The sequence below is a fragment of the Onychomys torridus genome, chromosome 13 (genome assembly GCF_903995425.1).
Source record: "Onychomys torridus chromosome 13, mOncTor1.1, whole genome shotgun sequence".
In the NCBI taxonomy this organism is placed as follows: domain Eukaryota; kingdom Metazoa; phylum Chordata; class Mammalia; order Rodentia; family Cricetidae; genus Onychomys; species Onychomys torridus.
Window position 1 is genome coordinate 41,470,342 of NC_050455.1, and position 16,320 is coordinate 41,486,661.

Genomic DNA, 16,320 nt, shown 5'->3' on the forward strand with positions numbered 1-16,320 from the left:
ACATGAAAACAAGTTTTCTGCAAAAGGTATCTCTGTCTTTGACCTAGGATGGTAAAAGAGCAAATGTTACATCAAGGACTTGTGAATAAAGTCTGGCAAATGGTATTCTAGAAATGTCTGCCCGACCAATACTTCTGTACTCTTGTTCTTTCTCAGTGATGTGCACAGTGTCCCCAGGGAAGCACAGACAGCCCCACCATGGAATGCCTCACTTCTCCCTTGCCCCCTCCCGTCTTGGAGCTGCCTACCCCCAATACTTCATTTTCAGCTCCCCCTGCACTCCTGCAGGGCCTGGTATCCTTGATTGGCAGTCTAGGAAATGGAATCCTGCAACAGTGGTGCCCGGCAGAAATCCAAGACTGAAGTGGGAATTTGGACTCCAGATTGTCAGACTTCAAAGTCCACTGTCTTCCCACCCCTTGGTTTCACTGCTTGGCTTGACTTCAGAGGTGGACCTGTCCACATCTCTTTCACTGGAGAGTCCTGGGCTGCATTCTGTTTTAGCTTTTGTAACTGGCATTCACTCTGCTTTCTCCCAAAAGAAGTCTGAGGGAATGCTCCTTACATCTCCTTGCTCCAGAGTTCTTAATAAAATTTGCATTTGGGATGTAATGACAGGCCCACCTAGATTTGCAGCAGCCTCTCTGTCTCCCGCCTCCACATCTCCACGAAGGGAACATGGGAGGTGGGAAACGGATTCCCGAACCTCCCTGGGCTCTCTGCAGTAGCAGTTTCTTTGACTATCCTGACAGGACAGTGAGCTGAGGGTTAGGAACAGCTGGCCCACTGTGCCCATGACTCAAGCATGCCAACCTCTACCTAGTCTACCTTGTTACTTCTGCGTTCCTGTCAGAACCCTGGCAGTGTTTTTCATGCCTTCTGCATCTTCCTTTTCTTCTAGGAGCTCCTTCCATAAAAGTCCATTCCTGGCCACAGCGTCGTCTCTCTGTGGTCTCAGCTGGCCTCTATACTCGATGACTCCAAATCCCACGTTCCCAACCCAAATGTGCACCGCGAACTCCAGATTTCTTCTGTCACATCTGCTTTGTAGCGTTCTGTGATGTTCCCATTCGCATCTATCTGTTCCAGGTACCGCTGCTACGTGGCAAACGACTCCACAGCTCAGCGGCACGAGGCTTGCAGATCACAGGTCTGCATCCCAGAGAGCCCACAACCAAGAGGACGTGTCTATGAAGGGTTTGGAACTCCAGCAGAATATTCCAGAGTCATGTGATATTGTGACCTGAAATCATCTGTGTATTTGTTTGCATATCGATACTGCTTTGGGCTGGGATCTCAACTAGTCTACGAGCTAGACTTCTATGGGACCTCTCCACATGATTTCTATACATGAGTCCATTTGGACTGCCTCACAGCCAGGCAGTCTGAAAGCCAGCATCTCGGGACAGCAGGGCGTGGTACATAGAGCTTTATTTGACTTGGAAGACAGAGAAAAAATTCCCTTATAATCTCTTGGTCACGATGATGACAAAGGTTGTTGCCTCAGAACAATCTTTGTACACTGCAAATATGTAACCAACTCTCACCAGTTGATAAAGAGCTGACTGGCCTATAGCTGGGAAGGAAGAGATTGGGCGGGAGAGCCAAATTAAGAAGATGCTGGGAAAGAGAAGGACAGAGTCTCAGAGGTTACAAATGAGAGCAGAGGAAGCAGGAGATGTACATGCCATACTGAGATACAGTACCGAGCCACATGATAGAACACAGATTAAAAAAAAAAATATGGGTTAATTTAAGTTGTAAGAGCTAGTAACAAGCCTAAGCTATTGGTCAAGCATTTATAATTTAATTAATATTAAGTCTCTGTGTTGTTATTTGGGAGCCTGTTGGCAGGACAGAGCTGACCCTCAGTCCCTACAAAAAATCTGCCTACAAAAGACCTACCCAGGCACAAGGCAGAAGAACGCCCTTAACTCTCCATAGCAAAATGTGTCAACGTCAGAGCAGGGAAAAGAGAATATAGGATACAAGATAATAGTTGGAACCATCTCTGGAAAGTACAATCCACCTGAAACCTGTAACTCAGGATGTTCAAACCCAACCCATCATTATTCCTGTCCCTAAATCCTCCCTTTCCTTAACCATACCTTAGTGGACAATGTCATTACCATATGGTCATCCTCATCCTCATTATCAGGGATCATATCATTATCTTCCACTGTTTGAGAGGCAACATAGAACCCTGCCCTACACGACCGCACATGGTCATTGCCAAGTACACTTCATTTCTTACCCAATTTTGCCTACTTGGTCTTGTAAATACATTTGGCACCTGTTCTGTCCTTTTATCCCCATGGCCTTGGCTCTGGCCATAAACTCAGGCTCCTGTCTCTCCGCAGATTCCAAGCTATGTCCTGGACCCCTACAGCTGCCTCAGGACCCTTCAGCTGCCTCCACTCACCACCCCCTCCAGCTCTTCAAGGCTCCACTGAGCAGTTCACTGTCCTGAGACACTTTCTCCATGCCCTGCCACCACCACCCTGGATAAACAAGTGGCCTTCCCTCCATTTTCCCTACTTTCTCTTCTATTTGGTTATTCATCACCTTGCGTTGTTTCAGCAACTTCCTAATAACGCTTGATTTGTGAAAATTCTATTACACGAAGGTGGGAGCTGGCAGAAAGCTCAGCTATCACATGATCTGACTCCATTAACCCCTTCTTCTCCTCCCAGAGGGACCACTTTGAACTCTACATCATTAACTCCTTAGTGCCCGCCATGCAGCAGTTGCACAGTATGCTATCAATGGAATAAATGTCCACACCTCTGTAGTAAAACCTGGACGTTGTGTGTTTCCATGCCGAGGCACAGCGGTCACCCTGACTTGAGTAGGGAGCTGGAAGTAGGCAGGTAGAGGAAATTTTCTGTATGCCCCAGGAAGGTGCGTTTTTCTGAGAAGAGCACAAGAGACCTTCCTTTTTTAACAGGCTTCCTGTTTCCCTCACTGATTTCTCCCACGACCATCCATAATGACTCAAGTGTTTTCCTTTTGGCTTCTCCTGACTTTGTTTTATTTTATCTCTTCTCTCTACAAAGAGAAAAAAAAAATCCACAAGATTTGTGGTACAAGAAAGTCATTCAAAAAGAATCCAAACTAAATAAGATCTTATTTTCTCTCTCTCTTCTCAAGAGTATTTTATTTCTTCTTGTGGTGCTGACCACAGTGCTTTTCATGGATCAGAAAAAGCAGGGCACATCTTCAGGGTGAAAGTACGAATTTTCATCTTTTATGAATTAACCATCTGTGTGCCTGCAGGAAAAAAAAAAAAAGGAAAAAACTTCTATAAGCTTTTAAATTTCACTCCAGCCTCTTTAATCTGAAAGCTTCTTGACAAAGGCAAGGTGGCAAAATAGTAAAGTCATGTCTTGGCTCCCCAGAATGAACATGAGATTATGTGCTAAAAATAGAAAGGGGAAGGTAGTCTTGGGGAAGCCACATTTCAACTCTCCTCCACTCCTGCAGCAAAGAAAACCTCCAAGATCATGGCTGTGGCCACCAACATTTACCAGGTCTGCCTGCTGTCCCTATGGAAATATAGGGCATTTTAGGGAGGAGAACCCAGGAAACAGCTTAGGTCATTGTTCAGCAGAAAGAGGGAGGAAGCCCTATGGTTTTTCCCAGGGAGCTTCAACTATGTTTTATATGTAATGTCTAGACAAGCAGTCTTAAAATTTTTACATCATCATAATAAGATGTATAATGAAAATGATACTGATAATAATTACAATAGAATAAAAATCTTGGTTGTGTGAAGGATGAACATCCATTGGTAGAGTACTAGCCCAGTGTGAGAGAGGCCTTGGGTTTGACCCCTAGAACCACAGGGACTGAGCAGGGCAGCACTTGCCAGTAATCTTAGCACTTAGCACTTGGGAGGAGGAGGCAGGAGGAGCAGAAATTCAAGGTCATTCTCTGCAACATAGCAAGTTAAAGGCCAGCCTAGGCTACATGAGCCTCATTCTTGAGAGAGAGAGAGAGAGAGAGAGAGAGAGAGAGAGAGAGAGAGAAGAAGAAGAAGAAGAAGAAGAAGAAGAAGAAGAAGAAGAAGAAGAAGAAGAAGGAAGAAGAAGAAGAAGAAGAAGAAGAGGAGGAGGAGGAGGAGGAGGAGGAGGAGGAGGAGGAGGAGGAGAGGAAGGAAGGAAGGAAGGAAGGAAGGAAGGAAGGAAGGAAGGAAGGAAGGAAAAAAGTCTTCATAAGCTTACCATGAGGAGATATTACATGTGTCCATCATTTTTTTCTCTCCTACCTCCTCCACCCCCATTGTGAGGACGTGTGTGCATGTAAGTATAAACATGGACTCAAATACAAGTGTCAATCAGATGAGATCATACTCTATGCACTTTCATAAGCTGAGTTGTAATTGATTTTTTTCTAACACGTTTATTGAGAGGCTGAGGATATTGCTCATTGATATAGCACTTACCTAACACACACAAGGCCTTGGGTTCAAGCCCCCAAATCTCACATATACCTACATACTCACACATATCTGGGGGCCCACAGAGTCTCCCTAGTAAGACCTTACTCAGCGTCAGAGGATCTGGGCTTGCTTTACTCAGCAGTGCTGCATAGTGGGATGATTTGGTCACGAGTGTGTTTATTGGGTGTTTGGAAGGGTCTACACTTGGCTGTATATTGTACTTTGATCTTGAAAGGGGGAGGTCTTTTGCCTTGCCCCTTGGCATTATATAAAAAGCCCTTTGGAATAAACCTTGAGGTGGCTGGGTATTGACCCAGGGCCCTCCCAAATCTATCCTGTGTCTGTCTTTCTTATTATCTCCTTCTTTCTTTCTATCTATCATTCCCTCATTCCTCTCTCCTCCCCCCAAGAACCCTTCGACAGGTTGGAGCTGGACTCCGACAGACTCCCACACATAACTTTTGATTGGCACATAGTAAGTATACATACATATGGGATATATACATCATTTATCTGAAATTCAGATTTCATAGAGAACTCTGTTGTCAATCTGCTGAATCTTTGTGTTCATGGAAATTGTCTAAGTAAGTAGCTCTTTTTTTTTTTTTTTAGATGAGGACCGAACCCAGGGCCTTGCGCTTGCTAGGCAAGCACTCTACCACTGAGCTAAATCCCCAACCCATAAGTAGCTCTTAAGATAATAAGAACTATACCCACCCCCTACCCACCACCCCCATCCACCACAACCCATCCCTATCCATCACCACCACCCACCCCCATCCCCCACCTACTCACCCCCACCAGCCAACCCCATCCCTCACCCCTGGTGATTTTTATTCTATTTCTCCAGTCTTTACCACAGGGAACAATGATTTCTTTCCTAAGATTTTGGTACTTATTTATTTAGGTTCTTTAAAACAAGGTCTCAGACAGACAGAACTCGGGAGGCAGAGGCAGGTGGGTCTCTGAGTTTAAGGCCAGCCTGGTTTACAGAGTGGGTTCCAGGACAGCCAGGGATACACAGAGAAACCCTGTCTCAGGGGGAAAAGAAAGAGAGAGAAAGAGAGAGAGAGAGAGAGAGAGAGAGAGAGAGAGGGGAAGAAGAAGAGGAGGAGGAGAGGAGAGGAGAGGAGAGGAGAGGAGAGGAGAGGAGAGGAGAGGAGAGGAGAGGAGAAGACAGGATCTCACTTTGAACCCCAGGCCAGCATGGGACCATGTAGCCAGGTCTAGCTTTGAAGTCATGGCAATCCTCCTGTTTCAGCCTCCTGAGTGCTGGGATTATAGACATGAGTTAGGAGTAACGCTACTAAACAGAAGGATCTAGAACTGTTGTAGCCCACAGGCCTCATCAGAAAGGAAGGCATCTTTCTGTGCTGTGAGGATGAAGATCCATGAGTGTAAAAACTGTTTACAATTATCCTAGCACTTCTTGGTTCTCACAAAACTGTGAAGTATGCTCTCCTTTTGAAAAACCACTTATTCCTATTTTACAGGTCAAAATTAGATAGATGAGATACTAAAACATCACACAAAAAGGTGAATGATTTTTATCCTCTGTTCCCAGGCATTGAATCCTAAGTGTCTCCTCTCTTTGGAAAATACAGAATATAATTTTCCCAACTGAAAGAGGCCATCCAGTTAGTTTTTTTTATTTAATCAATTCTGTTGTGTATGCATGGGTGTCCTTGGGTCATGCCCAATAGTCTAACCTTATAATATTCAGCACAAACTAGACACGGACACACACACAGACACAGACACACACATACACACATACATGCACACACACACACACACACAGACACACATACACACACACACATACAAACACACACACACATATATACAGACACACACACACAAGATACTATTTAATTTGGTACTGACCTGAAAAACACCACAGCACAAAATAGAACTGACTTTCTGAGTTGCACACAGAATGTGTAGTTGAGTCACAGCTACAGTCAAGAGCAGAGAGAGAATGACTCCACACACAGTAAACACTCAGCTCATCTTCTCTTTTATCCAACCCAGCACCCAAATCCAGGGTCTGACGACACCTACTTTTAGGCTGGGTCTTCCCACATCGATTACCGTAATCAAGACCATCCCCCACAGACATACCCAGAGGCCAGCCTTGTTTGAATAATCCCTCATTGAAACTCCCTTTCCAGGTGATTCTAGATTGTGTCAGGTTGCCAGTTAAAATGGACCATCACAGACCCTGGTAGTTCTTCGGGCCATATAATAATACTTAAGATAGTAAGATGGCTCAAATTTGCTACCAAAGCTGCCAAACTAATTACCAAAACTTCCTGGCTTAAAGCAACACACATTTGTTGTCGTTCACTGGCCTCAGATCAAAGAGGCTATACTCCTATAAGTTAAGGAACTGATATCCATTCACCGTTTGTCCATCATCACCTGAATTCCTACCCAGGTCCCTTCTCCAGCACAGCTGTCTCCCAGTCTCTTCCTCTGACACTCTTGCCATTCCTTGACAGGGACCTTTGCAACTGTACCTGCTGAGCAATGCAGAATGGCATTCGCATCTCAGGGATACTCGCAAGGTCCCTTTTGCCCCATTGGTGACATATTCACAGTTTGGAAGATCAAGACCAGCAGGCTTTGGGATTGTTCATTCTAGCTAATATCCATCTCAGAGTTTCAGTCCTGTGGTAGCAAGACAATGAGGAGGCCAGAGCTAGAAGATCTGGAACAGCAGGCCAGCCTGAGATGAACAACAAGTGCCCTATAACAACTAAGTCATAATTAGGAAAAACAGTTTGAAGAACTATACAATTCAGAAAGTCACTGGGAATAGTGTCTGAGTAGAGACTGCTCCATTGATGTCAAGTCTTCTACTGTCATTATTACTATGACATACCACTTATAAGTGTGGTTGAGGCAAACATGGCAAGGTCAAAATGTCTTCCTAGAAGAAGAAAAGAAATCAAATGTTTCCTACAGGTTTTTAATGGGCCCAAGAAGCAATAAGAAGTTATGGAAATGGAAAGATGACAAAAAAAAAAACAAAAACAAAAACAAAAAAACAAAAAACCTAAAAGCATTTATCAGTTGAGAATGTGTCCTTTGGGTATTTATCTTTGTCCAGTACTAAGTCAGGGCAATCTGTGACTGACACTGAAGGAGGGCCGGAGGTTAGGGATGGAGAACATGCTCTTCTGGCCCTCCTCTGGTCTTCCCTGCATCTCCAGATGAGGAAGGAAGGAGTCTGTCCTCCATGGGATGATTCCCAAAGGGCTTCTTAGGTTGCCCACTCCTGCCAACATGTTGCCCATTCACAGTCTGGGGCAGCAGGACTCAGGATAATGATGTGAAAGTAAATACAACATGCTGGTAATTACTCCTGAATTCTGCCCTTTCACAAAATCTAATAAAATTGGACTTAAAATGTCTATCTTCATAACGCAGCTGTGATATGTTTGTTCTGCTAGTACTTTTTTTGTCTGTCTTGAATTTTTAAAAAGGTGCATTACATTGGAAAACAGTACATTTTTTATTTTAAGTGGAATAGAAAAAAATTGATTTTTTTTCCTACGCCCTAATTGCAAACATGTCAAATAACATGTCACATTTAAAGGCTGTCATGGGAGCCAAACAGCGTAATTGTATATGGACAGTGTTATCTCATTCTACTTCGTTCTATGATTTACTAGGAATCTTCGCTGCTGCTCCCTTTTATTTAGATCTTTGATAATCTCTGACTTTGTTTTCTGCTAATCTACAGCTGGAGGCAGGCCCTTCTTTTGCCTCAGAAGGTCCTTTTGGTCAATCAGATATCTGGGTGCTCCTGAAACCAAGCTGGGAAAAGTAGCGGGAGCAGAAAAACCCAGCAGGTTGGAGGCTCACAAAGCAGGGCTGCCAGGCTCGCTCTGGGAGAGCATGGTGATCAAGGGCCCCCTGGCTTTGACCTGTGTAATCACTAGAAACATTTTGACCAAGTTTTAGTTTTAGGTTCTGTTTTCTCCACAAAGACCCTTTTCACTCTTAATATTTCTTAATATATTAACACATGTCAAGCTACTCATTTACCAAATGAAGAGTGGATAGGGGCGTTTTCGACACAATTTATTCTCAGTAGGAATTAAGAGCCCAGCCTCCACAGGGTCCATTAACTAAGTCTTTAAACGTTAGAACCTGTTAGTGTGAATGTGTCACAGTGTTTATGGCCCTTACTGCCCACATGTTACAAGACACGTTGGGCTTGTAAAATCAAAGACCCCTCTGCCACAGGGTGCTCAGAAATGCAATTCCACTGATGGCTGTGGCCAGAAACTCTTCACATCAGGCCGTTCACACCTCTTCCCCTCCCCACCTCCTCAGTCTCAGGCTTATAGCCACACACAAACACATGAGGAGAACTTCAGTATCCACTGTTGAAGGCAACATCAGCAGCCGGGTCACAGGCAACTCCTGCTCTCTGGAACGCCCTTGGTGAGACAGTTCATGCCCAACAACGTCACAACAATGGTGCAAGTTTTTTCTTCTCAATGAAGAGTGCATTTTATTTTTGACAGGGTCTCACTCTATAGCCCTGACCAGCCTGGAACTTGTTATGTAGATGAGGCTGGCCTCTAACTCAGAGAACCATCTGCCTCTGCCTCCCAAGTGCTGGTATCACAGGCATGGGCCACCACATCCCACTGATAGTGGACTCTCTCCATGAAAGCTGTCTTTTCATGAGAGATCCATAACCTGAAAACTACCTGTGATCTGCAACAACCTAAAAGGATGCTTGTTTTTTTGTTTGTTTGTTTGTTTGTTTGTTTTGTTTTGTTTTGTTTTGTTTTCCTTTTTGAGAAAGAGAAAGAAAAGAGGATCTGTGAAAGGCAATCCATAGCAAACAGGATCACATAGATGCTGGCAGGAGAGTACTACTGTAGGCTTTACTAAACACACTTTAGGAAATACAGCAAGAGCTGTGTTTTATGTCACTCATGGGTCCCTCAATAGTCTCGGTTATCATTTGTTGATGACTAGACCGAAAAGAAGAGAAGATTGTTTAGAGCTACAATTTGTGGGGAAGTAGGTTTCGGCACCAAGTCAGGTAAATTCATATCTTCCAAAAATATTTCATCTAAGACATGTAGGTGTGTATTCTTTGGTCAATTCCTTCACTTAGTCCCACGCATTTCTGTTAAATGTGCACAGAACGGTTGCACATCTGTGCTTCATTTCACCCAGCAGCCCCTGAGTGCATCCTCTCTGCCTCCTCTGACTCTCCCACTTTCTGTACAATGCAGCAAGAGCTGAAAGAACCGGTGATGCAATCTTAATGCAGGAGCTGACTATGGTTTTACAAACTGTTTTCCTATCTTAATTATTTTGCCTGCAATATTCTCAAGAAACATTGTTCTTTTATTAATAATAATAATAATTTATTTTTATTTTTGGTTTTTTAAGACATGGTTTCTCTGCATTACCCTGGCTGTCCTGGAACTCCCTTTTGTAGACCAGGCTGACCTCAAACCAGAAATCCGCCTGCCTCTGACTCCAGAGTGAGTGCTGGGATTAAAGGCATGCGCCACCACCTCCTGGCCAAGGCACTGTTCTTAACAATGTGGTGCACCGAGGCTGTAAGACCCTAAATGTTCTCTTTTACAAAATGTTTCTTGGGACCTTTGATGTAGCAGCTTTGAGAGACATGACAATGTCTCTTACCAGAAAGAAAGGAGGTTTTGCTTACTGCTTGCTATAAAAGAGATTTCTTAAGTCATGTTCTCCGGACACAAAATACTTCCTACCACCCATCTGGACCCATGGCAAGGTCCTCATGAAACATGAAGGGAGAGCAACTGGTACAGGCATTCAGATGCTCCTCCTGCCTTGAGGAATAAAGCCCATTGTTTCTGATTCAGTAATCTTCTGGCTTTTTCCAGGATCCATGAAATACTAAGCTAATTTATCAGCTTATATGAGCAAATCTCACGCCCAAGAGCACTTAGTCATCAGTGCAATCCATATCTCTGAAAATACATAAATGTGTTGAGACATAACCTATGTCCCAACTACTTGCGTTCGGCATCCCATGAACTTCAGACAGAACACAGGGAAAGAGGACATGTCTGTTCCCATCAAGTTAGAGACATACCAGTAAGTTAAGATCGCAGGCAATCACCGGGCGATATTCACCTAGCTTTAATAAAGTAAACAACTTAAAGCTGATTGCATAATATAAATAAAGACCATCTTGAAAAGTGATATCAATCATGTAATTGGGCCTAAAATAAAATTTAGCAAATATAAAAGAAAATTGGTATGTTCTTCTGTGCTTGGATTAGCTCTCAGGTGTAGTTGGTTTTTTATGTTTTCAGGGAAATTAGTCAATGATGCAATGGGACTTTCAGGCTTGTTGGAGATTCACTCATGCTACAGCCATCCACTTAGCCATATCTAGATGTGAGCCCTAATTAGTACACACACAACATTTTTTTTAAGAGTCTACACACAGGGGTTGACCTTCTACATTCCTTAACATAAAATCACCCTTTTCTGTTTGATAAAACCAAGTTAAGCTCAGAGGAGAAAAAGAAAAGATTGTTTTTTTTCCCTACGGGTATACCTTTCAGATTGTATGAGCATGAGGTGTTCTTCCCACACAGTTTTCATGGTTTCTGGAGATCATCAACACAGTACTGCACATCATCAAATTACGTGGCTTTGATCTAATTTTCATAACATCAAAATTATTAATTTGTATATAATAGTTGCCAATGCACATGTGGCAGAAAGTGAAGAGGGCCTCTGATGGTACAAGGAAGGACTTCAACCCATCCATGGCCTCTACCATGGCAGAACAGTCACCAGGACTCTTTGGGGTATTTAGACTGTGAACCAATTTTTCTATTATTAAAAAAAGGAAAGAAAGAAAGTGACCAGGTATGGTAACACATGCCTGTATACCCATACCTTGAGAGGCTGAGGCAGAAGGATTGCAAGTTTGAAGACAGCCTGGTCTATATAATAAATTCAAGCCCAGCCTTGATTCTGTAGCAAGACTCTATCTCAAACATATATGTAAATATGTGGATTGTATGTTAAGGTAGCACTCAGTAAGTGGGTGTTATAAATCTCAACAAGTTAGCAGAACAGAACACAACCAGGCTCACAGAAACTCTCAGGGGGGCTTTCTTTCAAATGGTGATTTGGGCATTCAAGGTCTACCCTTTCTTATTATGTTCTTGCCATCATGAAACCCAGCTTCCAGGACAACCAGGAAGCAAAATGGGGTCGACAACTCTCAGTGAGAGGGGCACATCACCTGTCACCCCTGCTCACATTCCATGGATAGAACCCAGCCCCATGGCCGCTGGAGGCTGAGTCCCAAGAAGAGGAACAGCTGTGATTAGCTACCAGCATCAGCCATAGATTTACATACTCGTTATGGGTAAATCTCTCATTCATGGCTACTGCTTTAAATGTCCAGAATTGAGGGAAATTCTGTTATTTTACAGGTGTCAAATACATATAAGACATCTACTTTCTCATCTTTTACTTAATCAATAATACAGAACATGGTGGTTTTTGTTTTGTAATTCTTTTAAAATCTCATAGACTGAAGCCCTTGTGACTTTTTATCTTTTCCCTAAAGATAATGCCATTGATGACAAACTTGGTCCCTTAGATAAATGTGTTCGTTCGTGTGTGCACATACATGTATATGTATGTAGCAGATTAGTTAAATATAAAGTTCAAATACATTTCAAAGGTATATTCCTATAGCTACGCCACAAAAGATTATTTATAAAAATTTATATATTGGAGAATAGTGTTACTTTAAGTATGCATTGATTTTTTTTTTTTTTTTAGAACCATCAAAAGACCTTAATCTGTCTGGGGTACCTGAAATGTTAAGGTTCTGAATTTTGTTGTGTCTTATTTAAAACTCACCCCCAAGGTTCCTTTCTATTCAGTCTTCAGTATCATTCAGACTCAAGAGAAAATAACTATCAAATGAGAGAAGTCCTAATGAGGGTGAGTGATTCTCTGGAATCCGAGTTAAAAGTTGCATTCATGCTTACTATAACTCACATGTTTGGTAGCCATGGGACCCAGCCCCTGTGTCCTCTCTGTCATCCTCAGTAGCTGCATCCTTTTGGTGTAATAAAGCATGATATGCTGACATTTTCTCCTTCCTGATAAATTATATTCCACCATCACTTTGAATGACTGCATGCATTCTAAAAGGTATTTTTCAAATAATTTACTGCATTTTTTAAAACTTATCCAAGGTACTGACCATGGCTTTCACTTCCTTTCACTGCTTCCTCTTTAATGTGATGGTTAACACTTGACAATAATCCTGAAATAGAAAACATGGTAGAGAGACTGGAAACAAATGACATATCGATTCAGGCTGGAAAATATTTTGATGTTTTGGTTTTGTTACAGTTCAGTTGTCTGAGAAAATATGTAGGTTTGGATTTAGTTCAGACTGGTTCACTGGGTTTTTTTTGTCTTTAATGGATTTGATTTATTGTTCTGTAAAAAGTTTAATATCGGGTTTAGGTCAGAGAAGACACATTCACCAAATAGTTATTTGTTTCCAATTTTGGTTTGCGGGTCATTACAAGGTCTCAGTGCTGTAATTATTTGCAAAACCACAGTGTGGAGTTGGTGCCTCACTGTGGAGTCCTCCTGGAGGACAAGAGATGCCAGGCCCTCCCAGCAGAATGGCGAGCACTCTATGTAGATATGACACCACTGTCTATGCCATGTGTGAGATGCCAAGTTATCGATGCATTGCGAAGGGTTTGCTGAGGTGTCTGGTGATGGCAGGTGTTTTGCATATACATATAGTAGTTTTCCATTCCTTTAAATATATTTTAGGTTTGCACAGCCTCTGATACACACACACACACACACACACACACACACGCGCGCGCGTGTGTGTGTGTGTGTGTGTGTGTGTGTGTGTGTGTCTGCTTTGTCTTTTGATGTAGTTAACCATGCCTTTAAGTAGGTTTTGCTTTCTAATATTATTGCCAACACCACAAAACAGTGCTGAGAAACCAGCACCCTGACCACGTCTGCCTATCATGCCACAATGTCAGCGTGGCAAAGAATTATCAAGATCTTAGCTCCATAGGTACTCTAATATATTTCCACCTGGCTGTGCTTTATGCAAAACCACACTCTAAGATACTGGCATGGCTGTTATTGAGTGTGATTATTAAAGGGAAGGAAGAAAGCAAAATCCTCTCACTGGAAAAACTCTTTAAAGGCTGGATAAACAGTAAGGAGTGTGTTTAATGCAACTAATTTATAGATAAATGTGGTGTCAGGATAAAATACATTAACAAGGTAAGGCTTTGGGGTCTCTAGGTAGATAATATATTGCTTTCATTAAAAAGCAATCTGCATGGACGATATCCACCCCCACTGCAAACTCCGCAGCTGTCACCTTTATCAGGGGAACAAGAGCAAGCCACTACATTTTAATCACTGGAGTTTGTCAGGAACGAAAAACAGCCAGCTTCCCACAAATCAACAGACATGTATCCCGATAAGGGAAGTGCACAGGAAAGGATGGCTACATCCCACATGACATCACCTATTCTGAGCTGATCAAAGCTCTGTAATTGTGGAAGATAAATCTGCGGAACTGGACCCCAGGATAAAACAGTCGTCTTTGAACAAAGCAGATGCACACTTAGCACAAATCACCGGCAACTTAGTACCTGTGTAGATCTGAGTCACTTTGCAACATAGAGAGGAGCCGGCAGCAGCAAGGCAGAGGGTGAGGCGTCTTCCTGCTACATTTGCTCCAGGAATGCGTTGCAGGCTTTATTATGCTTTGATCAAATCGAAAAGCCATCAGAAAAATGTTGGACTAGGTGCCAGTGAGGAGAAGGCAGCCAAGCAGAAGCTGAAAAATGTTCACAACTGAGGCAGGAAGACACTTATTTGCACTTAAGGAGACAGAGATGGGCCCCTCCCCTTGGCCTGGTATTGCTCACCACCATAGACCTCCTTGTCTGGAGTGACTTGAGACAGTCTTTGTACTTTCAACATATGAACTTACCTTTCAAGAAAAGTAAGCAAAAACCGCGCATGAGTCAACACTGCAGTGTTTAAGGACTGATACACCAGAGAAAACAGGACGACTATGGGATGGAAATGGAGAGCAGGCTACACAGAGGTGGTGGTATAATGGTTAAGGAGCAGTAGATCAGCAACAGGGTAGAGAACACTGGGCCGTGGGCATGGAAACCCGAGTGACCCACGTCAGCAAAGGAAACCTCTGCTCACGGGAGAAGACGGCAGACACATCGAGATCCAGTTTCCAAAGCCATCAAAGCCTGCAACCAAAGAGATGGTTTTCACAGCCCCGCAGATGCACTGATGATCTCCGACTTGAGTCATACATGGTGAGCATTAGCTGCCCAGATAGTGTTAGAACAACATTTCATCACATGTGAGGGTAAAAATGTAGATTAGTTCTACAGATTTCCTAACCATTTCTTCTAAGTTGAGAGGGAATTCTTGTCTAATAAAGATATATATATATATAAATATACACGGTATGAAATTCAGTAGCATTTGGTGTGTTTGCAATGTTGTGTAGTCATTAACTCCATTTAATCCCAAAGCATTTTTTTACTGTATTTGTCCATTTATTTGTTTTATTTATTTCATGTATGAATGTGTGTATGTGTGTGTGTTATGTGACATGTGTGTAGATGTCAGGGAATAAGTTGTGGGCTTTGGGTCCCTCCTTCTGACATGTGGGTCACAGCAATGGAACTCAGATCATCAGGCCTGGCAGCAAACACCTTTATCTACTGATCATCTCATCAGCCATAATTCCAAAGTATTTCCATCACTCCCTGTTGGAGACAGTGGAGTAGTAGAACCATGCTAGTGTAGACAGAAAGCTCTTGGGAGATGAAGGTCTTTGTTCCTACATCATATCCCAGTCTGCTTTCTGATGCCGTGATAAACACCACAACAAAAAGCAACTTGGGGATTTGAGATTTTGTTTCATCTCCCAGCTGACAGTCCATCATTGAGGAAAGTCAGGGCAGAAACTTGCCGTAGAAACCAAGGAGGAACACTGCCTACTGGTTTGCTCTCAGGCTCATGTTCAGCAACCTTCCTTATGCAGCCCATGCCCATCTGCTTGAGGATGGCACAGTCCAGTCTAATCAATGCAGTCCCCCAGCTGAGACTCCCTCAGGTAAAACTCTAGGCTGGCTATGTCAAGTTGGGTACTGAAGCTAACGAGGAGACACCGGAGATTCATAAGAGGTCACATTTCCTGGCAATACTGGGGCAGAATTGCTACGGAACCATTCCGATCACAAAATTCTGCAAAGCCAGTATACTATGCTCTATCCATATAGTGCCTGCATTCAACAGTACAACCCTTTGGGGCAAGGACCATATCTGTTGGGCCTTTGTCTCCTGGCTCCTGGTCACAGCCTCCTAAAGCATCTTAGAGTAATGGCTTCATGAGGCTTACAGTAGTGATGAAGCAAGCCTTCATCTCAAGATACTGCGTGTGTGAAATGTGCACTGACTTCAATATCTGAAATTCGTTGCTTGATATTATCTATGCCTATGCAGTTCAGCCATTGATGGATCTCTGAACAGATATGGGGAAAGTTAGAACAGTTTTGCAAGGTAGGAGCTATAAAGATGAAAAATAATTTGGCATGCAGGCTCAGTATCCAATAGCCAATGCTGCCTGGTAACACAGAACATATTTATAATGAGAGTTTCCTGTAATTAAAGAAAAACTAACTGTAAAGGAGCAGAAAGAACAAATATTTCATTGCTGCTGCCTTTGGATCGATCAGAGAGAGTATTACAAAAATAAAGACTTAGCTATTTATTTTCAAATAAAAATAATC